This window comes from Amblyomma mixtum, chromosome 3 (genome assembly GCF_055824585.1).
Source record: "Amblyomma mixtum isolate Tamu chromosome 3, ASM5582458v1, whole genome shotgun sequence".
NCBI classification, from domain to species: Eukaryota; Metazoa; Arthropoda; class Arachnida; order Ixodida; family Ixodidae; genus Amblyomma; species Amblyomma mixtum.
Genome location: NC_143014.1, coordinates 60585856 through 60613672, shown reverse-complemented (window position 1 = coordinate 60613672; position 27817 = coordinate 60585856). Strand labels below are relative to the sequence as shown.

At 49.2% G+C, this 27817-nt stretch overlaps 1 protein-coding gene across 1 annotated transcript in view; it reads right to left on the bottom strand.

The window, feature by feature from the left end:
- Window positions 1-27817, bottom strand: part of LOC149350366 (protein O-mannosyl-transferase Tmtc3-like) — a 359942-nt gene that overhangs the window by 228233 nt on the left and 103892 nt on the right. The window contains exon 2 of the mRNA XM_089579380.1: window positions 1115-1170. The gene's annotated coding sequence lies outside the window, so the exon portion shown is untranslated. The remainder of the gene's footprint in view (window positions 1-1114; window positions 1171-27817) is intronic.

The following is a 27817-nucleotide window of genomic DNA, read 5'->3' as shown; positions in this document are numbered from 1 at the left end:
ATTGATAACGGCGGGTATTACGGTCTCCGAGAAAGTGTTTGACGGCTGAAAAACAATTACGCGCCTTGTCCGCGAGCTCCTACAAGGGCACTTTCCCTCTCGCCCCTTCTGCGACCGCGGACAGGGCGACGCCGCGACAACAATGGCAGCTCAGAGCGGGGGCTGCGGCCGGGGCTCAATTTGCCCCGGTATGGCGCCCACCGGAGGCAGCGGCCGACTGATGGGCGGCGCGACGGCGGAGGCGTTATCACGCTTATCGCGCTGCCGCCGCCGCGGTTACGCTCAAGTCTGGTGGGCCAGAATGATTGGTGGGCTCGGCGGCGTCTGGAGACAGGTCGTTTTTCGGAGGGTAAATAATTGCTCCCTTCCGTCGCGCCAGCCGATGCCTGGCGCTGGGGCGAAACCGATGCGCGGCGCCACAAGGGCGCGCGGATAAAACGCCAGCGTCCATAACGAGCGCAGTGTGGGCCGCGCTACAAATTTTCTTGGCAGGCGCGGGGCAGCCGCACGGCGCGTGCTGCGGCGCGGTCCGCAGCGTCGGAAGCTTGGTTCGCGTCGCCAGCGCCTGACGCTGCGTCCGCCAGCCATTAAAGAACGATTAGTCAGGCCAGTTTAATTTCGAGGAAACACGCTGTCCAAACGTTTTCAGTCCTGGGGGGGGGGGGGGGGGGGGGGGGGGTGAACGGGCGGCCCTTTGGAAAATGCGCGAGCAGTACGGCCGCGTAAAGCCCGCACTTTCCGTTTCGACTCGAAAATCCCCCGTCACATACAGGGCCACGGGTGTTCCTGTACTCCAGCGGCGGTTCCACGCAAAGCGCCACTCCCTGATTGGGATGTAAAGCGGCTGTTTTTAAACGCGTATTTGTTTCGACTTCTCTCCGCCAACACAAATGCAGTCTGTGACAGCTGTAGCTGGAGCGGACAGTGCGCATTCTTTTATTGGTCGAAGTCTTAAGTATGAATATAGAGCTATTCATCGCTGCCGGTTTATTGCCTTGGAAAGTTCATTTGAAAAGTTGCTTCTTAATGAGCTTTCCGAGGCTGGCACATAGTGCAAACGGGGAAACTGGGACCATTTAAATGTGACGTCGTCGTGAACAATTGCATATCTTACCTTCGTCAGAAGACTTGCGGCGGAGAGATAGCACATTGACACCGGGCTTCTGGTTTCTGCAACACACGCGCAAAAAAAGACGGAAACGGTCAGAAGAGCAGGATTACTAACGTGATAGCGATCTGGCGCGAAAGGCTACAACGCCGTAGATAAGATTGAAGCGACAGATTTTTTTCTTTTACCATCATACGAAATTGCACGAAACAGCGAACGTGGCGCCATAAAACAGCTAACAGCCATAAAAACGAGCCATAGCGACTGAGGCAGCTCGCGTAAACCCACATCTCCCTAATGCAATGCCTTACGACGGACATATATAGGATAGCGTAGGTGGTTGATTTCCCTGCTGCAGTCACAAAAACACGGGAACAGAATGCTATCTCATATACCATCCTACGCAGCCCAAACAATGTTTGTGGAAGCATTCTAGTGGTTAAGTGCCCTTTGTAATAGCAATAGAGTTTTGTTTGTGCAAAGCAAATAAGGCAAAAATTGTAATTCTGCGCGAAAAATACTTCGCAACAGTTATGGGGCGTTGAAACAGAGTCAAGAGATGGCGCAAGAAACGTCATTCATGAGTTCTTGTTTTAGTGTTGCGTGAAAGCACGTCTGCACTGCGACATCAGAATTTGGGCGAGGAAGGCGAAAAGAGGGCCGCATGCATTGCGTCCTGTCGGTTCGTTTGTTCCCTCGAACGGAAGGGTAAGCGGTCCGAGGCAGAAAGGAAAACACAGCGGCCCTTCCAATCGCGTCCGGGGCACCGCTTTTTCTCTTGGACGAGTATTCTTCTAGACTTTGGCTTATTTTACAGCACTGCGTTGTGTTTCCAGAAATGGCCCCGTAAAGCCAACATTCGAGAAGGATTACGCCGGAGTGATGATCACAAAAGTTAAATTGATGGCTTCAATCTCTCCCCTTCTTCGGCCTCCCTCTCTTCGACAGAGCGCGAAGTGGGCCCGCGGTGTTTACATTTGGGATATTTTGTGTTGCTGCTGGCTCCGCCGCTGCTGCTCGGTGCTTGCGCGTTTTATTCGACGACGTCTTTGCCAGTTCCGACCGATAAGTCCGCCAAATGCGCACCATCAATCAGCGCGACTAAACCAACGAGCGACAAACTTTTTTTGGACTCGGGACAGGCAAGCAAACAAGCGCACGGTAGCTGAAGGCGGCGCCAGGAAATGTTCGCAGAGAAGGGCCATCCAGGCGTCTAATGCTTCCGACGGAGAGCGCTGCGGGCGGAAGGAGGGGAAGGGCCCGCAAACAGAATCGGAACGCTGGCTGCAGCGACGGCAAAAATTTGACAGCAGCCAATGAAGTAGCGGGCCGGGCGGCTTCCGTCGGCAGCGCTCAAAACACGCCGGAACTCGCCCCCGACATTTCGGCGCGCGCCAACTCAGCGGGATCGTCTCTCGTCGACGCGACAGCCGCAACCAGCTGTGCACGGCGGCGGCGTTGCTTCCTCCCTCGGGCTGTTCTCGCCAAGCCACGATCGACGGCGGAAAGTGAAATCTGAAGCGATGGTAGAAGTCTTAATTATTTTTTGCTTCACTCGCTCCAGTTGGCCCGTGACAGCAGCTTTGCTCGCTCTAGCGCACACAGCCCGAGACAAGGACGTGCGTGCTGATTACAACGGCGCTGCAAGTGGGACGTCACTTCTACGTGCGCGTGTTGCCCAGGCGACAGCGAGAAATAGCTGCGGACTCGAAGAAATCCTGCTTCCTAGGAACAGGAGCGGCCGAGCACTCCATGGTAAGCCCGCCGGCGTTGATCCGCCTTCAGCCGAGGCAAATACGTGGGCGTACTTTCCAGCGACGCACAAGTGGCTGGTGCCCTATCCTATCGGATTCGATTTCGCATTCACAGAAGTGCGAAAGGTCCCTGTACGTTCCCCCTAAACAAAGCGCTGCAATTTTTAGAGCGCGGACCTTAGAAACCCGTTCCTGGCTTGCGCGTCGTCGTCGTTGTCGGCGTAATCGGCAGAGGTTTAGCAAAGCGAAGAGCTTGGCGAAGGATGACAATAGGTCTGTAACGAAGGCAGGGGGAGAAGAAAAAGGTGGGGAGAGAGTAGCGGAGGAAGAGAGAAAGGCGAACCCATAAAGTGATAGTTCTGTCAGCTACTCCGTCAGTAGCTTTAGCGGATAGCCGCTTCATACGCTGCAGTGAAACGGTGGGTGTAGAAGGATATCACTAACTGCTTAGCAGGGACCCTGAACGTTTCGCAAGTGCGCATTAGTTACATACTAACTGGTATGCCAAACATTTCGGTTCCAGCCAGTGGCGTAGCCAGGAATTTTGTTCTGGATGAATGGGGGGGGGGGGGGGGCTCATGTTGCAGCGCGGCCTCTTCATAGAATTTGTGGAGGGATAAAACGCAATAATAATAACTACACTACCATATTGACAGTGCCATTGTGTATTAGATAACGCAACGCACTGTTTGGACAAGTGAGATAAGTGTGTTTTTTTTTTTTTAAATAAAGAATGCATTCGCATGTCTTAAAAAATCTCTGCCTCTCCCGTAACCGAGAGTAGAGTAAGCATGAAATGTTTACGGGCCTAATGTCATCTCTGTGGACACCCGAACCGCACCGTACAGGAAGGGAGGAACGCCACCACCCGTTCAGCGCGATGCCTTGCCATTTGAACGCAAGGTTTTTTGAGGAAAGGAAATGGCGCAGTAATTCTCTGCCATCTCGGTGGACACCCGAACCACACCGTAATGGAAGGGAGGAACGCCACCACCCGTTCGGCGCGATGCCTTGCCCTTTGAACGCAGCGCTTCTCCCCCGGGCCCCTGTGCGCCTGCGCGGCTTTGCTTCGATGCGCGAAGCCCCTAAGAGATCACGTATGACAACGAAGTGTATCGTGGCATTTATGTGCGTTTTGCACGCGTTATTAGAAATCGGAAATTATAATTCCGTGCATTATCAAACGCACAGCGACTGATATCTTGATAAACATTGAGAAGGCACTGGCAGCAGTTATTTTTTGTGACTCCTTTGGAGACCAACCGGCGCTTGCATGCCGGTCGCGTAGGTGGGCTTACAGAGTCTCGTTAAATCTCGTTAAGTCTCGTACGGTGCCCGGATGTTCTCGTTTCAGAGCCCGGATGACTGGATTTCAGTGCCCGGATGAGTGGATTTCAGTGCCCGGATGATGGCTCTCGGTCTCGGCGTGACGTCACCACACTGCCGACAACGGGGGCTAAAAGCATTTCATGCTTAAAATCGTGGCATACATAACTGATACCAATGCTTCCATGTTTTTGCGCATTTAAAAAGTTAAGAAATTATCACACGAAGTCGAGAACTATATCAGTCCGAAACCAGCAAAGCAGTGCATGCCACTGATATGAAAAATGTAAAGGCCATGAAATTAGGAAGTAGAGGACAAATATTTTAGTGAAACTTGGTCGTTCAAGAACCTTTACATTTTTGTACATATGCAACGGCCAGGAAAAAATCTCAACGACGCTGTCCTCTGTTCCAGTGTACTGCGCAGCAGCAGCCGTCACCGGTCATGTATTGCGAGTAATTGCACCGAAATTTCAGTCGGAACAGCGAGCACATGTATAAACGAAGAGTTCTGCAAAATATTATTAGAAGTGCGAAGATAAAATGGAGTATTAGAAATGCGAAGATACAACTTGATAAAGGACAAAGAGAGTGTCATTGGAAGCAAAGTCACTATGTATACACAGAACCTCGCAACAAGATATTTAAATACTCGTATGTCTCCATTAAATCTACGTATCTAAGCAAAAGCCACTCTATATAACGCGTCAAACAATGCAAATAAACATCTGACGCAATCACAGATAGTAAACTTTACACACGTAAAGAAAACTATGATAGAAGTCGCGATATATATACTTGGGCCACGCTGCGGTCGGTTACAGCCCCATAAGCACCCCCCTGGCTACGCCCCTGGTTCCAGCCAGGTGGGTCCCCAATGCCTGAATGATGGCCATAAGCATGAACGTGTGGCGGGTTTTTTTCGGCCATTCTTCTGCATTTTGAGGCAGATGAAGCAAGCTCTTTGTTTATGGCTCGTCACAATGAACGAGACATGTTTCTTTTTTTTTTTCGCATGGTCCAGAGCCCCAAGAGAAGTGGAGAGAGCCGGGTTCACCCCGATCAAAGGAATTCCCAAAGCAAGGGTCAGCCCGCAAGGTGGTTCACTCCGTTGGTTGGAGTTGTGTTTGTGGATTGTCTAGAAGTGGATGCCGTTTTCAGAGCAGCTTATTATAATTCCCTATTGTACAAAGTCAGGCAGGAGGTGGATTAAAAACGTCGCGGAAAGCTGTCGAAGGGAGTGCTGTTTTTTCCTGACAATGCCCCAGGATACAAACCTATAATTGTGCATAAACTGACCCACATTAGATTTGCAGTAGTTCAACATCCGCCTTACCCACATGATCTATCTCCCAGAGACTATCATTTGATTCCGAATCCTAATAAACACTTGAAGGGCAGACGTTTTTCTGCCCATGAATACGTCACATATCTGCTGCAAACGGATGGTTGATGCAAAACGATAGTCCTTTCTCCCGAAACGCCTACAGAAGTTGCGGGACCGATGACAAAAGTGCATTCCCCTTCGTAGGGAATATGTTGAATAAGTAGCGAGTTTCATTTCCTGTATCATTGATTTTTCTAAGTAAAACTCGACTTATCAGCATCTCCTAGTACTACTCATAAAATATACAGAAACCCAACAGAGTAAAACTCTAATGATTTCTAGTGAAAGGAAGAGGACGGCTGTTGTGACGTGCCATCCAATAGCGATAAAGAGCATATCTATAGCGCCGAACACAAACGAAATCTAAAAAAAAAGGTGCATATCTCGGTGGCATCCAGTCGTGTAAACAGACGACCGGGTGACTTGGAGGATATTGATTTCACCAAGTTTATCTATCTGAAATCCTATTAACAAGAACAAAATATAATAAATGTGTATGGCAGAGTCCTGTGGCCTCTACCCAAAGCCTCCTCGAGCTTCGATCGAAATCAGGTACCCCGACAACAACTAAAGGGATGGTACTGTACACCATCCAGCTCAAATTGAATTTCTTCTAAAGTGCTTTCGCTTTTGGCTGGCCGTGGTATGACGTATCGACCTTCAGTCGTGTCAATAAAAGGGTAAAAAGCAAAGAATGTAGTTAATCTTTTGAGACCTGTCTGCCGCGAGCGTGCCGCGGCGACTTATTCGCAAAATAAAGAAAAAATTAAATGGTTTGAATTATTGCTAATTGAAAACTTCCTAACTTCTTCTATTTCTTTCTTCTCCAGTAAAGTTTCTCTCTATCTCTCTTATATACTGTCTCGACAGGGAAGAGCGGTACATTGTACACGGAAGCATGTACGGCTACTTACGGAGAGTGGCCGAGCTAGCGTCGCGGTTTGGGTATACGGCGCAACCAACATAGGCGACCCGATCATGAGTCGTGCCTGACAACGTGTTCCGCGACTAGATTTTTTTGTTATTTGTTGCCACTGGTGAGCCTATGCATAGCGAGTCGCCCAGCAGCGCGGCACGTTCCCAGAGCAAAGTGGAAAAAAAAAAAAGAAAAAGGCGCCCCTATAGTTGGTCCTCAGCGCACGCCGCGCCCCGAGCGCGCCACGCGGCTGACGTTTCCAAGCGGGGGCCTGCCCTGTTCCTCGGCGCCCCCCTGTCCTGCGCCGCTACCTTTCGCCTTCCCAATCACCCAGACAGCCACAGTGGCAGGTTAAACACACACGGCAGCAAGCGGACACGGGGAGAAAAATATTAACAACAAAGGGGCCAAGACTCGAGAGACCATTTAGAAAGGGCTTTCAGATCCACGACGCACCGGTCGAGGCGCCGTTAACAAACAGGGGCAGCAAAAAAAAAATTACAAATAAATAAAAGAAACGTCGCTTAACGGGAGCGCAGCTAATGGCTGCTTCAGCATGCCGGACACGTAGGGAGGACATGGCCTGCATGCGACTCTTGGTAAACATGACAGCATGCGCATTAATCACGTGGCCCGGATGGCCGATGGACTCGGGACCTTATCGGAGAGAGCTCAAGCGCCGTCTAACTTATTTTTTTTCCCTTTCTTATTTCCTCACCACGCGCGTCTGTGTGCGTGTTTATCTTTTGCCGCGGGCTTGTTGTCGTCATGGCTCTGTTTTGGTTGCCCGGCCTGCTGGCTTCACATGCGGGGGGCACGGAGGGCCCTTGCCGTATTGACCTATTTCTACGGCCCGGTGCGAGACGGATTCGCCGACCGATGACCACGACCCGATTTTTTTTTAAATATATATTCCACGTCCTTAACGCGTCGAGCTTATGAGGTATACAGCAGCGTGATGTGCGTACAAAATCATTCAGCTCCAGTCGACTTCACGCTGTACGCGAGAACGCAGGGAAAAAAAAAAACACCTAGAGGCTTTTAGTGCGCACACGCTTAAGTTCGATATATAGTTGAGAAATCTGAGCAATAGCAAGCTGCTTTCTCTGCTTTCTTGCATACTACTGCACCTTGTGTACTGTTTGTCCCACCTCCCCTTCCCATGAAATACCATCAACCATGAGGGCATTTAGGGGCCTTTTGAATGAATGAATGAATGAATGAATGAATGAATGAATGAATGAATGAATGAATGAATGAATGAATGAATCCCCGCAGTGAGGGGCGTCCACTCTCAAGCAGGATGCATTCCGTTTCCTGTGCATTCCGATCTTTGTCCTTATTCTTCTTCCCGCTGCATTCCATGCATTTCCTGCGTCCTCTTCTAAAAACTCAAGTTTATGCTCCTTGTGCTATGTACAGAGCAGTTTATGTACAGAGCAGTTGACTCAGCGTGCATGCAGAACGCGACATTGTCAGACGCAGTCTTCCGTGCTGACCTACGCTGCAGAGAACTGCCCAGGGTGAGTGTGTGTCCCGCCCACAACCATTCGACGCTTCCGGATGATACGCATGATACTCCATTCGGATAATACTGCATTATACGCTGATTGAAACTGAATTGCACTGTATTACCTTTTTCTTTCGGGGCACAGTCACTGCTCGTGCCAGAAGGCAATACACAGCCGCAGGGGAGAAAAAGAGCGTTACATTTAGTTCGCGAGCATGAATCTGTAGACGTACTGATTTATTTGTTTCACTGTACAAACTACTAACCCAAATCAATGTCTCGGAACATTGTACAACGACAAACTTGACTTTTGTGGCTAATTTAAACTCCAATTTACACGCTGTAGCCTTGCTAAAAAAATCGCGTTCCTACTACTCAAACTCTCAGTGCAAAGGCGCTTGCGAAGAAAATCCTTCCAAAAATGATCCGGTCAGGGAGATTTTCAATTCAGTAGTGAATATCCTCCACAACGATTTTTCCGCAGGGCAGAAAACAGTACAGGTAAAAGCATTTATGTCTGTCTGAGATTAAGTGCCACAAATCGAACCGTTCACGGTGCTAACGACGCTGTCTTCTCATAAGTAACGCAATCAAACAACCACCGAATATTTGCTCGTACTATATTACATGGTGGGTACAGTGTCCGAGATAGCGGAGAGAACATGGTCTGATCAAGCAATAGATGAAAAGCGTACCATGTAAGATCGAACATTTCAGTGGGTGGTGGTGGTGTAAACTTTATTGGCCATGACAAATTACAGGTGGGGGGCAGAGCCCCCCTCATGGCCTGCGGGAGTGGCCCACAGTGGGTTCCTCCCTTACAAATGGTGTGCCAGACCCTGGAGGGCCAGCCTGTTAGAGGCACTGGTGATGGCGAGTCGTTGGTCTTGGAGTGCTGAACTGGACATCAGCTGTTCCCAGTGAGTGAGTGCCACCTCTGGGGGAGGGGGGTGCGGGTAAGTGGAACAGGTGAGCAGAACATGCAGAAAGTCGCCTGGTTTGCCACATAGTCGACAGGAGGAGGAGAATAGGTCAGGGAAGCGTCCGTGCATGACTATCGGGTATGGGAGTGTGCGAGTTTGAAACCTGCGCCAGAAAGTTGATTGCGTGGTTGATAGCGAAGGGTGAGGACGTGCGTATATCTGTCTGTTGGAACGATAGTGTTGTAGGATGTCACTGAAATTTAACAGGCACTCCCCTTCGACGGAGTAGGCGGTATGCTCACCCGCCCGGAGGGTAAGATCTCGGGCGAGGGCATGCGCCTCCTCGTTTCCGGGTAGTCCGGCATGTGCTGGCGCCCAGATGAGCGTTACGGTTCTGGAGGGATTCCAGCATCGGAGTATGCTGCTGGCTTGCCGAGAGATACGACCAGTGCTATAATTTAGGATTGCTGTTTGCGAATCGGATATAATTTTGGCAGCGGCTGAAGAGGAGATGGCTAGAGCGATAGCCGCTTCCTCTGCCGTGGTTATGGATGAGGTAAGAATGGTTCCTGTCGTGATGGGGCGGCCGTCACTGCGAACAGCCACTATAGCTGCCTGTGCGCCTGATGCGTAGAGCGAGGCATCAGTATATGCTACATTGGGATCCTCTCCGTAAGCTCTGTGTAGTGCTAAGGCCCGGGCCTCTCTACGCTTTTTATCGCGCTCCGGGTGCATGTGTTTAGGGAGGGGTGGTATCTGAACGGCAGCTCTTATGGGAGTGGGGATTGTGTCAGTGCCGGGTATAACGCCGACAGGCGATATGCGAAGAGACTGCAGCAGAGCTCGTCCTGCAGGGGTGCGTGTGAGTCTGGCTAGTTGTGCCGTTTTGGTGGCCTCACAGAGTTCCTCGAAAGTGTTATGCATTCCTAGTCGAAGAAGGCGCTCTGTGGAAGTGCATGGGGGAAGACGTAAAGCTGTGCGCGTACTGCTCCGAATGAGGCCGTCTAGGCGTTCTCTATCTTTCGCTAAGAGGGGCAGATACGGTAGTGCATATGTTATTCTACTGGTGATGTAAGCCTGTGTTAGTCGAAGCGTGTTTGGTTCCCGTAGGCCCGATTTTCTGTGTGCCACACGTTTGATGAGCCTAGTGGCTTGTTGTGTGTGCGTTTGTAGCGCTTCGATCGTGTCAGTGTGAGAGCCAGAAGTAGTGAGAAACATTCCCAGTATGCGAACCTTTGGCACTGTGGGAATCGGTTCCTTGCCCAAAACGAGCTGAATATTCGGTAGTGTGCCAGACATTCGGTGGGGTTTGTATATGAAAAGTTGCGATTTCGTGGGGGAGCATGAGAGCCCTCTATCATGGACGTACGTGCAAATGATATTTAGTGCTGTTTGTAAGCGGTGTTCTATCTCCGCGTCGCTACCTCGGCATGTCCATAGTGTAATGTCATCGGCATAGAAGCTGAAGTGTAGGTTGGGTATCGACTTGAGTAATTTAGGTAAACCCATCATGGCTATGTTAAAGAGAGTCGGGGAGAGGACCGCTCCCTGTGGGGTGCCTCGTGCTCCGATGTTGATGTTGTTTAAGGAATGCGGGCCGAATGAGAGATGGGCCGTGCGATTACTGAGGAAATCGCGAATGCAGTTGTACATTCGTTGTCCAACGTCGAGGGATTGTAGGTTCGTTAGGATAGCCGCGTGGGTAACGTGATCAAAGGCCTTATTGAGGTCTACTCCTAATATGGCTTTCGTATCGTTTGTTTTGGGTTCCAGTATCTGATGTTGTAGCTGGAGGAATACATCCTGCGCTGACAATCCTGGTCTAAAACCATACATGCTGTTAGGGAGGAGCTCATTATCCTCCAAGTAGTTGCTGAGTCGCGTCTGAATGACATGCTCGAAGAGCTTGCCTACACATGAAGTAAGAGAGATGGGTCGGAGATTAGTATGGTGAAGCGGCTTGCCTGGCTTGGGCAGAAATACAACTTTCGCTGTTTTCCACTGAGGAGGTAGGGAACCGTTTTGCCAGCACTCGTTGAAATAGGCTGTTAAGACTTCGATAGAGGGGGTGTCCAGATTTCGTAGTGCCCTGTTCGTGATCCCATCCGGTCCCGGAGCGGAGGATGTGTTCAGTTTGTGGAGTTCTGCCCTTACCTCAGCTTCTGTAATGGGCTGGTCTAAGAGTGCGTTTGGGGCGCCTTCGTAGTCGGGGTGAGTTTGGGCAGGGAATGGTGGAAGGTAGAGGTCTTTAAGCTGTTGTAAGAGGTCCTGTGGTTGGACTGTGCTGCCATGAATGAGTTTAGTGAGGTTATGATTCTGGGTCGTTTTGGACTACGTTGGGTCTAGAAGATGCCTAAATAGGCGCCATGTCTGAGAGAGACTCATGTTTCCATTGAGACGAGTGCATAAGGTCAGTGTGTCAGAAGCAAAGACCTGCATATCAACAAGATCGAGAGCATGTGAAAAAAGTATTCCTTGTCCTTAACTACGGAAACGAAAAGAAAGAAATGCAAGTTTAGCCTTCATGAGTATCTGCCAATATGCTTTAGTGCACAGAGCTGAAGCTGTTAGCGATGTGAAAGGATGGTATATGGTATTCTCCATTGCCTTATTATTAATTACCGAGCCCGTTTTACTTATAATGGTTGATGTCGAAGCACTGCGCTCTCCTAAGACTCGATCGTTTTCACACTGCTAAAGCCTTATGCTTACCTGCCTTGAAATTTATTACTGGTAAAAGTAGCATGAGGCTGTCAAGCACAGAGCCCTGGATCTGCTTGCCAGCAGACAAAGTGTTACACTTTCAAATTGATCCCTTACTCACATTGCCTTTGTTTTAAGTAAAAAAGTTCTTGCTTGACTTTTCGGAAAACGAACATGTTACTGCCACGTGTAGAGCCATTACACGTCTTCCCTTTTGTCGTTATTGTGATTGCATCTGCGTACGTCTGTGAGACAAACTGGTCTTGACACACGCCGGGAAATTCCTTCTATCGCGCAAACGATTTATCCACATGTGTAGTGCTGGCGTAGCCGCCGCCCCTTATCACGCACTACAGGAACAAATTTCAGTCCCGCAACGAATTTCGGCGCTTTTCTAGCTACTCGCAAGGAATTGAGCAAGGAAGACAGCGAGAAAGATGCAAGCGTCCCGCCACTTAAAAAAAAAACAGGAATCGGGGCTCGCGCGGTAGTTCTGGCAGCCCGCTTCACTGCTTCGCGCGCTTTGTGTTCAAAAGCAAGACGAAACAGCAGCGACAAAAATCTTCGGGAAGAGTGGGAGAAGGGGAGACATGAGCAGAAGAAAACGAAAAGATTAAAAAAGCGGGCAGCATGGAGCGGGAGAACAGAAGTCAGTGCAAATCGCGGCCCCGTATTTGTTTACCGGCAGCGCGGGCGCTTTTAGGGCGCCGCGCTCAAGGAATTTCCGTAGATAAGCCGCGCCGCTCCCGCGCCTCCGCGCTCCCCTCCCGGCGGCGCTCGGCTGCCTCGGCGAAAATCCCTGCCGCGGAGGAGAATAACGAGAGCGACGAAGGAGCAGCAGCAGCTATAATCCAATTTGCGAGCTCGAAATCGTGCGTTGCTTTGCCACCTCTGTGCACTCGCGCGATACATAGAGTAGCGGCGGCGGCGCCTGTTCGCCGCTCCCGGTACCGCTCGACCAGCGGGCCATCGAAGTTCGCTTAGGGCGAGTAAGAAGGACGAGTCTAGTGGCCGGCACGCGGGGTCCTCTCCGGCGGCAGGACAGCCGAGCCCGGCTGATTTTCATCCCCCGAAGATAGCGCGGCGAAACCAGAGCGCGCGCCGCGCACGCGATCACCGGAAACGGGCGCCGCTCCTGGGGAGGAAAGGACGGAGAAGGGAAGCGCCCAGAGCGCTAAGCTCTCCCGCCGCCGTGCGCCTCCTCCGCAGCTCCACACCCTTTTCCCCGCGCTCTTACGCGTGATGCAGAATGACAAGAGCGAGCACCCTCCCACAGCCATCCGAGGAAAGGCGCAGGACGCAAAGGATTCGCCCGAATCTGCCGCGCGGCTTTAGTTTTCCCTTATTACTCAGGGCCGCCTCCTGTCGGCTTGTCGGGGAGGCGCGCATTTGCATTTTTATTTTCTGTGTCGAATAAATTTTCGCCGCCGTCTTCTAGGAGTATATTGGCGGATTCTTTGTGCTGCATCCTTGCCCATTTTCCGCTCCGAAACCCCCCTCCCTCACCCCGTTTCTTTTTTCGTTCCTTCGGAGCTTCGGGAGTACTTGCTGAAATCCGGTGGCACGTGTGCGTGCGTGCGTTCCCAATGAGATTACGCTTTGTCTACATTCAACATGTCAAAAACGCCCCCCCCCCCCCCCCCTTTGTTCTATGCTGTGCAGGGCTGCTGCTTTTCCTTCGCTTTTTTTTTCTTTTTGTCTCACTCACTTTCTTCATGCATCCCGGTGCCACCCATCCACTTTATTTTGTCGCTAAGCTCATCGAACGGCTTCAAACTAAAGGCCAAGAGCCAAGTGAGCGAATCCCGTTCGCGATTTCTGGCGTGGGGCTCATCAGATTTAGACACTTGGGCTTTTCTGGAATAAAGAACGGAGTCGCCGACACGACTTTAAATGAGATGGAGGCACAGTGATGTAATAACACCGCGTCTTAATGAACAAAGGCAAGGAACCAATTCTTTTTGTGTTTTGTTTTTACGCACGTATTCAAGGAGAGGAGGGGGGCGGTGCTAGTGTTTTGTCAGAAGCGTTTATGCACAACTGACCGTAAACTCTCGTTGATAACGGTTTGTCTTGTTCGTTAGGCGCTATGGCTTCAGGTGATATTTCTAGGCTTGTTCTTCTAAGACTCCCAAGCCCCAACAGCTACACAATGCAGGATTCCTTTTTTTTTTTCACACATTTTGAAGGCATACCGTGAAGTTTAATTAAGTAGTCTTTTGACCTCGCGGTGGGAAAGTGTTTCGCTCCAAACCGTGTGTATTTCTTATCCCATGAAGCGTACCCCAGCCCAATTAGAAAAACGCTCGTACCTTCTTTGTTCGGCTGTTTCTTGGGCACACGTTTTTCACTCTTTGGCACGCTATTTTGCGGGATTGTACAACTGGTGAGTTCTTTCTGTTTATCCTCCCTCTTTGTGCTTAGATAGCCGTTCACTTCAGTACCCATCCCTTATAGAGAAAGCCCGATGGTCCCCCCCTCCCCCCCTTCCTGCAAAGAATAAGAAATTGGATTCTGCTTTAGTTAATCCTCCTCCTTCCTGTGCTTCAATTCTATTAAGTGCGTGTGGGTGTGGCGCGAGTGCCTGTATGTTGATAAAGGCTGCCTTCACTCCTGAAATACTGTGATAATATCGTTAGATGTGCCATCAGAAAATCCTTAAGTTGCAGGCCGAGAATTTGTGAGAACAAATGAAACAGGAAACCGTTTTGGTATATGCAGAGGAGGCAGTAACTGCACCTAATAGCATTTAAAGCTTTACACGTTGGTATTTTGGTGCTCATTACCTTAACCTCCAACGAATTCCTTACAGCTATTCCTTGTTGGTTCATACTTCCGGCGATTGTTTGCTTGCATTGTGTGAAAGGAGACGACAAAAGACGGATAGTGTGCCATATAGCATGTAAAGCTGCACGTTTAACTTAATTTGTTTGTATTGTATGTGCGTGTTTCTTGTGTCTGTGATGCTGACTGAGTTTTATGAGTGTTTTCGGCATCATGCGCACGCTTCCTGGTGGATACATTTTTTCCCCCGCTGCTTCTTCACCAGTACTGCGCCGGATGGAATTCAGGGAACCACCTCTGTTGTAGTTATAATTACGAAAGCCATGCGCTGACGGAAAAAAGAATGATTAAACAGAGGGCTGACAGTGTCTCAGACCCAAATAGACATTTGCATGTCATGACCGAGTGAAAAAAAAACTAATGCAGATGAGGACAACACCACGCACTGTATGGAATACAGGATGAGGAGGTCGGGTACTGCGTCAGGCGGCGCTGAAATCGGAAAAAGATTCTTCCTAGTAAGACACCCGGCGCCAGGTATTCATAATTGCACTTGGAGCTCTGTATCAGAAAGAACGTAAACCTGAGAGCAATAAATCCACCGGACTGCCGGTCTCTGCGATAGGTAACACATTCCCCATGTCCCTGTAGAGTGGAAATACAGAATGTATCTCCCAAATAACGTGCAAAACAAAGCAAAAAGCGAGCAGGTTATCCAAATATACGGCCGCTAAACAAGTAAGAAAACAACGGGCGCCACTCACTCGTGAAACCTGTCAATAGCCAACGCTGGCGTCACGGCGTGACGGGGCGTCAAGTCCAATGTAACGCACGACCGGTCTCGCGGACAGCCATTACCGGTCACGTCTTTCTTCATTTCCTCCACAGCTGCGAGTGCCCTTCCCCCCGCCCCAATACGCGTCTCCGTGTCCACTCTTGATCATTTTTTCCTCCTCTCCAGTGGTTTCCGTGCACTCCGTTTGTTGGCCTCCGTGGGAGAGCGCGCTGGTTATTAACGACCATTTTTTTTTTCTTTAACAGATGATCTCGCACGCGGAGGAGCCACGCGGAAAGAGCAGCAGCAGTAATAAAACGGCTCGTGCGCTTCTTCAAAAATACAATTTTCCCGGTGCAGGTTTTCCTGTTGGGACACGAGGGGGAGGACGGGCAGCTAGCTTTTTCTCGGGGTTTCTTGTTATCGGCGAGGGCTGACAGAAAAGCAAGAATGCGGGCGATGTTCCTGTCTTTCCAGCTTGTTTTCCCCTTCTAGCACTGCGCTTCTTTCGGAGCCGCCGGAACAATGCCCCTTGGCGGGAAAGAAAAGGCCGCCCCTGAGAGGAAAAGGAAGTAGTGAGTGCGAGGGCGGACAGGAAGCGCTGTCGAAACGCTGTTCGGCTTTTCATCGCTGAAAACAAAGCGCTGGAGAGAGCGCTTTACCGGGCCGAACAGCCTAATGCCTTCCCATTTCCAACTCTCATTCTCCCCTTGAAAGAGAAAAAAATCACGCGTTTTCCAATTCTTTACGTCTTTCTTGCGAACGTTTTTTTTTTTTTTTTTTGCTTCCATCTCGTTATCGGATTCCAAAGAACGGCAGCTAGAGCCCCTATGAATAACTCGAGAACAACCAATACCGCCAATCCGCTGCTGTACGAGACTATGGCGAACTCCACCCACGAGCGCCGCATCTGAATTGGAAGTGGGCGCCTCTTGTTCGAAGCTCTAAAGTTCTCTTAGCAGGTTCATACCGCGTGGGCACTTTCCTTCTCTCTAATACGACAAGTTTTAGCGCACATCTGTGCTAACTTTCGCGGCTGTCTGGCTTGAGGCTTGTGACATGCCTGTGACGTCCGTAACTGTTTAGCCAACCCTCCGATGAGCTGCAAGTTTGGATGACATTCTTCCCGAAAATCGAAAACAGCGAAAGCAAAAAATGAGAAACCGCAGACACCTCATCAACTTCCGTCAAGTTCGTTCTTTTGAAAACTTCTCAGAAAGGCGCACGCTTACAGTTGCACGCTTCTCGAAATAAATATTATTCGAAAGCGCATTGTTATAACGAAAGAAGAGTGAGAAACGTGTGCTCATGTTATCGCAACCAAACAGAAATAAAGCAACTGAGGGGAATTAAGTGGAATGCCGGAGGCATGCAGATTGTGAATTCACGATCGAGTTTGCTGGCGACCTGTCAGGCCCTATCTGCAGCATGAGTACACGAACTGCAGCAAAGGTGCAGCCATAATGATGTGCAGGTGTTGTGACGTCATAGGCTGCGCCACACGGAGCTCCCGGCAGATGACACTGTATGGCGCACTGCCGTGCCGAGGTGAGCATGCGGGCGTTGCAAGGCGCAGCATTCCACTCGTGCAAAACGGACTCGATGAAAGCAAACATGCTGCGCACGCAATACCACTTCGTATTGAGGTATTGCTTTCAAGTGCATCAGCAGCAGTGGGTCAGAGGCGATGGCGCTCTTCGGCTGAACACCAGCCTGAGGGCGCGATCTCGGCCACGGCGGCAGCAAGTCGATGGATGCGAAGTGCAGAAACGCTTATGCGCTGAGGTGCGCGCTAAATAACCCTAGGTGGTCGTAAAGAAGCAAAAAGGGAAGGGGAATGAGGGGCTCGTTATAAATATGACAGAAGCCAACAGGTGGTCGTAGTTAATTTAAAGACCACTATACTACGCGGCGTGCCTTGTCGCCATTCATGTCGCTGTAGCGCGTAAAGTTTCACTAACCACGTTTTTAGGCCTGAAATAATTACAGACACCACCCCACCGGTTTTCGTGCAGAACCTTTTTCGGTGAGAATCGGCAAGGAATTGTGATCACCATCCCGTTATCGCGTTTCCCAGCTTGCACATGCTTTTGTCACCGGCTCTCACTCAGCGTTCTCCCTGCGAATGGAAAGTGGAAGTTGTCAGGCGTTGTCGAAGGAGTGACCATTAATGATATCTTTGTATCGCAGCAAAGTAACTGTAATGTGAATTATCCCTGAAACCAGGGGCATTTAATTGAAGTTTGTATTTAATTTGCCTTGCAGTTAGCTTCGTACGATGTTGTTTGTCAAGATCGCGCAAAATTTCGTTTGTAGCGCACATGGCGTGGAGCCCTGCTGATGCTGGCTGCCATAACAGCAACGACAGGTACACCGTTTGCAGGCCACTCATATTGCAGGGGAGCATGCATACAAAGTTTGATGTCAACATGCTCTCAGCAACCAGCCTTTTCCGGTAAAAAATGTTCGGCGGAACCCTGAGCAAGTTGTGCAAAGAAAAAGAGGGCGCGAATGTGCAACTTCCACTCAGCGTCGGTCTCGCTCGCTCACAACTGTTGCGGGAAAAAAAGGGCGACATTCGTTTGGCGAGAAAATGTTCGCTGTCTCTGGGCCTTCGAGTTGGTTGGAAGCCTTCAATTTGGTCTTTCACAACACTCACACTAGCTGCAGCCCAAAATGGACCAAACACTAATTATTGTTAATCGCCGACTTAATAATTTCTCAAATTCTAGCGTTACTAATGAGTTTTTATATATTTTTTAATGTGCAAGTGTACAGTACCTTGCTTAATGTGGAAGAAATAATTTTTTTTCCTTGATTCCTTCATCATTTTGGCATTAAGTGTTAGACATTTGTAAAAAAAAAATAATTTTAACAGACATTCGCAATGACACTCGGCCTAAATTTAGGGCCTTGAGCAACGACATGCTTTGGTGAGGAGTAGTGCCTGCTATTACTGACCCGGAGAAAAATATCGCGGAAATGATTTCTAAAATCAGCGATTTCCAAGTATAATAACATGGGGCACCACACAGAGTTAAATATGGATAATGATTGGTGATCATCAGTGGCTCCATATATTCGAACTTCTGAGTGTGCCTGTAAGAATAACATCCCTGTGAGTGTTTCATACCTAGAGCCGTCCACACAGACAAGAGCGGCCACATTTTTTTTTTTACTTTTTAGCTCAGATTGATGTCCACTGGCCGTTCCACGCACCTAACGACGCCCATTCAGGCCAATAATCTGATAAGTCTTCGCGGAAGCCTTTACTTGTGCTGCCAGGTTCTCACACAAAACGTTAATTCTACATCAACGATATCCAAATATTCGTCCGGGAAATCAGCGTAATACGCTTCACATGTCGCTGTTGCTGACATATTTTTCTCGCTGGAAATCGGGCCATTTTGCTAATAATTTGTTGTTTCGACGGGCAAACAAGTAACTACCCTTACTAGCAAAATGGAGAATGCGAATTCGTGAGTGACGCGAGAGATTCGAGGTCTACGCAATTTGATAAAATAAAGAAGGCGATTTTTGGTCCTTATCTGTTTGTCTTCGTTTTGCTCAGTCAACATCACTCGTTTTTAATGCACTAATACCACTTTTATCGTATTTTTTCGTCTCACCGCAGAGCGCAGAAAAAAAAGTTCAAATTATACGTGCAAGCTAACCTCCGGGATGCGTGTTAACTGACCATGACGAACAGACAACTTCTATACTGTACCCTTCGCTAACCGACTTGTTTACCTAATTGTTCCCCCTAGCAGATCCCATTAGGCCAGACGTGGGGCTCTTGAGATGTAGTAAACGTGTTTCCGCTGCCACATTTTATGCTGCTTGAAAAAGCCTACGTTGAAGGAACCTTGCGCTCCTGTCTACCAGTGCTTCAAATATTATCTACATCAAGCAATAAGACTCTCATTGCCGCACGGAACAACTGCCTACGAATATGCCTTGGCCTCCCAAAGGGTTCCTCTGCATCAGGAACAGTAGCGGACGCAGGATGTCTCCCACTAGAGGTGATTGCCGCCCAGGAAACTATGCGTACCCATCTTCGCCATGTCCTGCAAGGGAAGAAGCACTTCATACACCGTGTCCACCTAACTCACAGCAACTCTAGCTTTGGCCAGGCAGTGCAGTTCCTGCCCATCCCTACTATTAATCACCCACAGAAACTACTACCTCTGGCCTTTCCTCCATGGACACTCTCTCCTCTAAAGGTGAAGAAGTTGGTTCCAGGTGTGAATGCAAAGAGCCGCATGCCACAGGCAGCGCTTCTGCAAGCTACTCTCGCCTACTTAATTGAGGAATATACGCAGCACACCCATATCTTCACCGATGGTTCAACTACTAAAGAAACCTCTTCTTGTGGCCTTTATGTGCCCTCAACAGGCCATGCCCTTTCTTACCGGCTGCAGCGGAGGACATCATCTACGACAGCTGAGCTTCACGGCATTAAGAAAGCTGTTTCTTACATCCTGCGCCGAACCGCCGGCCGTTGGGTTATCTTCACCGATTCAAAAGCATCTCTGCAGATCCTGGCCAACCTGCTGAAGAAAACGAATCACCAGCCAGTTTCCCTGGACATAGGGTATCTACATCATTTAGATATTGCCGCAGGCCACTGCATAACATTTCAGTGGGTACCTGCTCACTGTGGCATTCTGGCTAATGAAAAAGCAGATGAAGCGGCCCGTAAGGGCCATCAACATCAGAGATACATTCGAACTTTTTTCACGAAATCTGATGCGTCCCAAATGGCTAAAAGTTTTGTTTCCGAAGAAACGTATCGGCTTTGGAGTTTGCCGACACATCAGTACCAATTTCTTCACACAATCGACCCGCATCTTAGATCAAGACTCTCACCCAGAATTCCTCGACATCTGGAAACACTTTATCACCGACTTCGTCTGAATGCTGCATAAACAAACGGCTTGCGATACCGTTTTGGACAAATGAACAGTCCGCATTGTGACAACTGTGCCTCGATAGAAACTGTGGAACATATCCTGCTTGAGTGCCCTGCGTATGCTAACAAGCGTGCGTACTATGAACATTGCATGCAGAAGCTCTGCCCAGTGCCCCTAACGATGGACAAAGTTTTAGGTCCCTTAGCCTGCTTCAGGCAACAGAGACTTGCAATGAACTTTCTATTTACATATTTAAAAGACATTGGACATCTCGATTAGCTTTAAATTCACTTGCACGTTACCTTCATGCATTCTTCATGCAGTGAACTTCGTCAGCCCATTTGTCGGACTATGCACTCCATCACTCTATAGGTTACATCAATACTCGCCATTGCATCCCTAGTACCCATTTCATGGCCGCATTTTATCTTCGTTTTTTTTTTTAACCTCTTCCACGCTGCTCTCCTTCTGTCTTTATCTCCCAAATTCCCCTCCCTACGCAGAGTAGCATGCCAGCGATTTTTTAACGCCGGCTAAATTCTCTGTATTTCATTAAAGACTCTCTCTCTCTCTCACTCGCCCAGCAAGCTGACAGAGGTCGTAAATCAAATTTAAGTAGTACAGCAGCCAGAGGGCTGCAGCAACTTACGAATGTCGCAAAACAGCGGTGAAACTGGGCGTCTTAAGAAAAGCGTCCGAAAGCAGCGCAGAACTGCCCGAGGAGGTGCGACCAGAAGCGCGAGTACAAACCCAGCTGCAAGCGAGCGTCGCGAAGACGCTCTCGCGACCCGGGAAGTCAGCCGGCCGCAGTCGCCAGTTCCGCCAGCAGCATGCGGCAACAGCAGCAGTTGGCCAACACGGGCACTGAACCGGACCGCAGGCTGCAAATCAGCCGCGAAAAGCCGCAGCCGGCGTTCGAGTGGGCCCAAGCGCCAGTGCCACGCCTCGGCCCATCCATAATAGAGTGGACTCGTAGCCGCGGATAAATAATTACCCGACCAGCTGCCGCCGGACCCGAGGCAGGGCGCTCCCGGCGGCCAAGGCGGCGGCCAGGGACGCGGCTCCCGGGCGCCCCCTCCCCCAACCTTCCTGCTCGCCCGATAGCGGCCAGATTCCCGAAAGTTCGACTCGCGTTCTTGGCCGCCGCAAACCGGCCTTAATTAACTCCAGAATCGGGTGCCTGGTCAGATCGCGCGTATTTATTCCGCGCTGGTCGCTCGCACACCGACTGCGCAGCCCGTGAGCTCGGAGCCAGCAATTAAGTGGCACTTACGGGGACACGGGCGGCGCAGGCCTGCGTCGCCGGTGTCTCCTTCCCCTTCTTCCCCAAACCAGCACTGCCGTGTAGCCCAAGTCGCGCGCGTTAGGCGTACTACGTGCGTCGCTAGTTATGCCTAGTTTATGCATGTCGTTGACTTGTAACAGCCAAGTCGGGTTCTTTTTCCTCTCTTCGTGCAAAGCCACGCGACAGGAACGCTATCAGAGTTCCTTATGAGAGGGAACCGGGGTACTATACGGCACTACACGACCAGGAAAAGCTTCAGAGTCAACGTGTTTGGCGTGCAAGTAGTTTGGTTTCTTTTCCGGCCGTTTGAAAAGTGAGCTGGGCAAACCTTGAGGGAACAAACGAAATTGTTGTTGTTGTTGTCCGCTTAGCGCGTGGTTCACACAGTTCTGCTACCGCACGTTCCCTGATTGCGATATAAACACTGACCGACGGAACAACACAGACAACCGCCGTGGTAGCTCAATGGCTACGTGGCTAAGGCGGTCGGCTGCTAAGCACAAGAATCGCCATGGGGGCCAAGTGCAGAAACAGCTGAGTACTGATGTTTCCGAGCCCGTCAGACTGCTCCTAAGTTAATCACAGCCCTCCACACACTGCCTGCATTAGGGCCCACTTGCAGATTTGGCGCGTACACATTTGTTAATACTGTAAACGATGAAATTTTCCCGAGGACCTAATTTTCGCGTTTTTTCGCGAATCGCACAGAAGTGGCGAAAAATATTAACAAACATCGGCTTACAATTTGGCAAACAAAAATGCCTCTGTGATCAGCGCATGCTTAAAGAGAAGTGTTTAAACTGCAATCTTCTTCTGCTTCCTTGCTGCTTTAGGCTGAACCTCTCCTCTTTCCACTGAATATCTGCTAACCAGCGACGGGAACTAAAGTCGTCATAGCTTCTGACGGCTTTTGTAAATAACGTTCCGTATTGGCCGCGTGAACGAGAATCGCTTGAGAAGAAAACGGCAGTCGAGGCCTTTTCGGACGCTGCGAAATCCGGTAGGCCTTTTAATTACTTTCAAAGATATCCTCCTAAGGGAACAGCAGCAATCACTGTTTTCTTTTTGTCCATTCACGTGTTCCTGATGCGGTGGGTTCCGCGAGACTGGGGCTTCACCTACAGGGTGCAAAAAAATTCACAGGCCGCAAGGTCTGGCTTCTTTCTACAGTATACTTTGGCAGTTAAGACACCTATGAAGGTATAGCAGAGGTGAGAATAATGCTCCTATTACCCTTTAGAGAGATTTTGAGGTTCTAGGGTTCAAAAAGACCCTGTGCCTCGGAAACCTTTGACGCGTCCTGTACATGAGCCTTGTACTATCAGCAACGAATGAAACGCGAACAAGAAAACTGAGGTGGACCAACATATGAGCTCCTGGAGAGCAAATACAAGCGAGGTTGAGTAACACTTCTGAAGCGGAGTCTTCCGTATCTGCGCACCGTATGTACGCATATCCGAGCAATATTATTTCCGCATGACGAGGTTGCTCCACCATGAAATTCTCGCAGCGCAAGAGCCTCTTGACGTTTATCTGCACCAATGGTCCTCGCTCTCCTTCCATGCCTTTTCTTTCCTTCTGTTGGGATGTCGGGGTGTAATGAAAGAGGCTTGTTCTGCGTCTCTCGTAGCGCAAGCACGTATACGCTCTTGTGTACATTTCTGGGAAACCACCAAACACGTCAGACGTCGAACACAAAGCAGTATCGGAATGCGCGCTTTGTAGCTTCGCCACTTAAAACAAGAACAGAAAGGGGAACAGAGAGGAACAGACGAGGGCCAGCGTGGAGGCATCTATTATAAACGCACGACTCTTAGCCGAGAAGTAACAACAGAGAAATTGCTCGAGGTCACTCAGGCGTTCTTTCCTCGATGAGCGCGCGCGCGCGTTTGTGTGTTTGCTTACAGGTTGGCGTTCGATGTCGTTCATTTCTGGTCGACTAAAGAGTACATGCTCTCACGAGCAAAGCCATTGTCAAGCCAAAGGTAGGTTGCTTTGACCTTTCTTTTTCCTTTTCCCCTTCTTCCTTCCCTCACCACCTCATCCTTTTTCTTCTCCATTTTTCGCGCTTCAATGGGCTTCTGGTTCTGCCAATTTTGTCCTGTTTGTATATCGGCGCCGCCCTATCTCTCCCCTATAAAAGAGTCATTTCTTCCGTTCCTTTCTTCCTTTCCTTTTTCTCCCTTCCCCTCCCCCTTTTGTTCATCGTGCAGAGGCACTACACTTTTTCTCTCCCATTCTTCCCTTATTTCCGCTGCCGGCAGCGGGGCAGGCGCAGTTCTGTTGTGCTCGCGACTTTGTGCGTGCGTGAGCAAGAAATCGCCGACGGCGTTCTCTTTGAGGGAGCGCTCGCGCGGCGCGCGCACTCTTGCGCACACGCACGCACGCACCGCGCCGAAAGGCCGGGACGAGACAACCCGGAATCGGTCCGAGCCGCCCCCCCCCCCCCTCACCCCCCCCTACCTTTCGACTCTCAACAGTGCGCCAGCGGATGGAAAAAAAAAATGTTTTCTTTTTCCTTTTTGTATTTCCTTTTTTTTCCTTTTTGCGGGTTTCATTCGGCGCGGGAACCTAAATTACAGCCTCCGGGGGCGCGGTGGAAGGGCGGCGGCGGTGCATCGGAGGCGCGGATAAGATGAAAATGGAGATGGGCAACGGACGGAAGCCCTCGCCGCTGCGGCGGGCTTCCCCACTCGGCGCGCGGGAGTCGGCGATCGAACTGGCATCGTCGTCGTCGTCGAAGAGGAGGAGAGGAGAGGCGCATTGTGCGCCGCTGACGACGGTTTCGTGGCCGACTCTTCGTGGCGTGATGAACTCGCCGTCGCGCGCGGCCACCGCTCTCCGAAAAAGCGGTCTCGCCGTGGGCGGCTGGGCACGCCCAAGTGGACGCCGGGGCAGCGAGGGCTTCCTCTCTGGGACGCCGGAGCATCGACGGCGTGGCGTGCGGCGCGCCGCGACTCTTGCGCCTGCGGAGCGAAGGGTGCGATGTTTCCGAGCGGCATGCGCGCGCTGGCGGAGCACATTCGCCAGGGGGGCTTCCTGTCTCCTTTCAACCTTTAGTTACTTTCCTCAGATCAAAAGGCGAATTCTTCCCGCGAGCTGACTTTTTTTTCCTTCTCGCATGCAAAGAAACGGCCTAAAGTGACTGCAATTTTATGACAGCAAATTAACGGCGAACTGTTCAGAACAGCTCCTATCGCTCTGAGGTTCCCTGAACAAGCCGAGCGAAATGAGAGTGACCCAGAAATCGTGCCCAACATTTGAGTAAGTGGATCTGTCTTCATTCTTGTCAAGGTGGTTTTCTCGTTTTTGGGAGGATGACAAGGGTAGCAGGGCCGTCTTGACATAGATACATGTCCATCTATTCAAACACTGGCCGACGCTTCGAAGCCCCTTCGCTCTGTTAAAGCAGCTTTCTACGTTGTGTGTCGTATCGCGTAGTCATATGCGTTTATGTCTGTTCTGCCTGCTGTGACAAGCTTCTCACCAACGACAATGATTTCGCTCCAACTTAACGTGCGCATTGTAGTGTAATGGAAGATCCCTTTTTAGCTCATGTGGCTACAAATAAGCACATTCTAATTGTTTAAGAACCCTTCCTCAGTTCGCACGAAGACTACACAATTCATGCATCTTTAAACGCTTCAACGTTATTCAACCTCAGAATATTTACCTTACGGTTAAGTCATGTATTATTTTCTATCATATGACGCAACTATTCTCAAGGAACTTTTAAAAAGATAATTAGTTTTTTTTCAAGCAGCTGGCGAAATTTATTTTACACACACCTTTTAAACCGAAAACTAAACATTTCGACAGAATTGCCTGTGTTTTTTATTTTTTTTTAGAACAGGACGTTTTGAAACTAAAAGGTTTGGTTGAAGAAAAGCTCTGACAATTTATTCGTTAAAATGCCAAAACAGGCTTAAAGTCAATGCACTATGGCAGGAACCACGAAATAGGTGCGTTTTTAAGTGTATGCTCATGGCGGAACGTATTTCCTCCGACATGTTAGCACACACGGCGAGAAGTGTACTTCTGTGCGCTTCACTTCTGCGCACCCACATTTCCTTTGCGGTCGTCTTTCGACGAAAATCAACACTGCATCAGATGGTCTCTTGTGCTATTTTATACCCGGTTTCCAGATATTTGCATACACACGCACAACAGGCAAATGATGGACGTTGCTATATTTGTATAAGATATCTGGTCAAGAACTGAATCTTCAATTCCGTTAGCCTGAGGTGGCTGCCTTGCGCCCCTCAGTATCAAACTCCTCTTTGGTAATTTTGGCGATCAATCGCCCCCCATGTAATGGGCGGCTCTTTCTTGGAAGAGTTAAATTCTGCTGCCTTATCATTGTCATTGGAACACCACTTGTGTTTGATCGGCGCTATCAGAATTGACACAGGTCGTTCCTCAACACGTTTAACACTATCTAGATGTATTATCGGATTGGCGTATCCACAGTAATATTCACGAAGTTACGTGTGAACGGGTCTTACCAAACCGCGCCGCCGCGGTGGCTCAGTGGTTAAGGTGCTCGGCTGCTGACCCAAAAGACGCGGGTTCGATCCCGGCCGCGGCGGCTGGAATTTCTTTGGAGGAGGAATTCTAGAGGCCCGTGTACTGTGCGATGTCAGTGCACGTTAAAGAACCCCAGGTGGTCGAAATTTCCGGAGCCCTCCACTACGGCGTCTCTCATAGCTTTAGTCGCTTTGGGACGTTAAACCCCAATAAACTAACTAAACTAAACTTACCAAACCTTCTGTTGGTCTCGTGTATTCATCGCATCAATGTTCATGCCCACAATCTTGCAATGCGATCGGCTGCTGTGCGACAAAAACTAGCTGATCATTACTTCATCTGCTGCGACTTCGCTCAGTCGTCTAGCCTGCCATCTATTGTAAATTGCAAAAGAGCAATTTCTGTTACAGACGCCAAAATATTGAAACAATTATTAGCACACTACCACTGGCAGAACTTGTTAAAAACTGTGCCTTCTGGTGAGATGTATGAGCAATTCGTTAAGTTTCGAAACTTAAGCTGGTCGCCATGCGGACTTTTCAAATTAAGCAGCGTGATGTTGACAGCAGATAGATGTAAGCAGAGATGCTGGCAGCATTTAAAGAAAAGTAATCACACTGGACGCAAGTTACGAATAAAGTTTAAGAAATTCAGAAACTGAGTTCCGCAATGATTAGGCTCGCTAGGCGGATACACTGTCAAAAAAAAAAAAATTGAGCAGGCAAACGTGGAGGCTTCATGGTCAATGCAACCAGAGCATCGCCTCAGGCAAGAACAGATCTATTCGACAGTTGTCGAATAATCTAACAGTTATTTTTCTCGTGTAGCGTGCGTATTGTACCGCACCCGGACATATGCTTCTTACAACATTCTTTGACCGACTGTGGATATCTAGCTTTTATTACCGAACATGACCTTCAATCTCTACTTGCCAGCCTCGAACCTAATAAATCTCCTAAAGCGATGGAATCCTAATTGCTGATTTATGCAGAAATTTTCATGTCTTTAAATGTGTGTCACTGATGGTTCTTAATCATATTATTGCAACTGCCGAAATACCGATCCTAATGAAAACCTCCGTTATTATTCCATATTTTAAAAGCGGGGCACGTAATAAGATAGAAAATTACCAATGAATTTTAATTTTGTCAGTGGTGTCCAAAATACTCGAAAAACATTTACTTCAGAGTACGCAGGGTTTTCTGGATAAACATGTCATTTCTACTGCCAAATACAGATTCGTGCAGAGCAGAGGCATGCACATTCTTCTTGAAGATTTCGCTGATTTCCTGAATTTTCCTTACGAATCTAACCAGGTCACATGTGAGCTACCTCTTGATGTCAGCAAAGCGTTTTACAGTGTTTGCCACAGTGTACTTTAACTGAACTTCACCTGTTAGGATTTAGAAGCTCTTCCATGTTATTACTAATTTCTTACAGAATCAGACGGCAGCTGGTCTCAGTCGCTAATTTTCGCAGTAGTTTTACTGTTGTTAATGCTGGTGCTCCTGAGGCTCTATTCTTAGCCTTTTGCTTTTTAACCCCTTTGTTAATCTAGATAGCTATGTACCTGGTCGTTTATTGCAATATGCTGGCCATACGGTTTTCGTTTCCTGTGCAAAACACTCCTCTGGTGCTATTAATGATCTTCAGCGACTTTAATAAAACCTATAGACTGGTTTGCTCGCAGTCCTATCAACAATAATGCATCCAAAACTCAGCTGATATGCTTCTGTAACCCATTAAAGAAACTGACGCTTGACCGTTCTATACTTTCATATACATCTCGCTGTGCCCACTGCTCCTGAGCACCACTGGCTTATGCATCCCGGGTAAAATATCTTGGTTAGCTGTTTGGTAGTTATTTATCTTGTATTTATTACCTTAGATATGACTTTCAAATTAC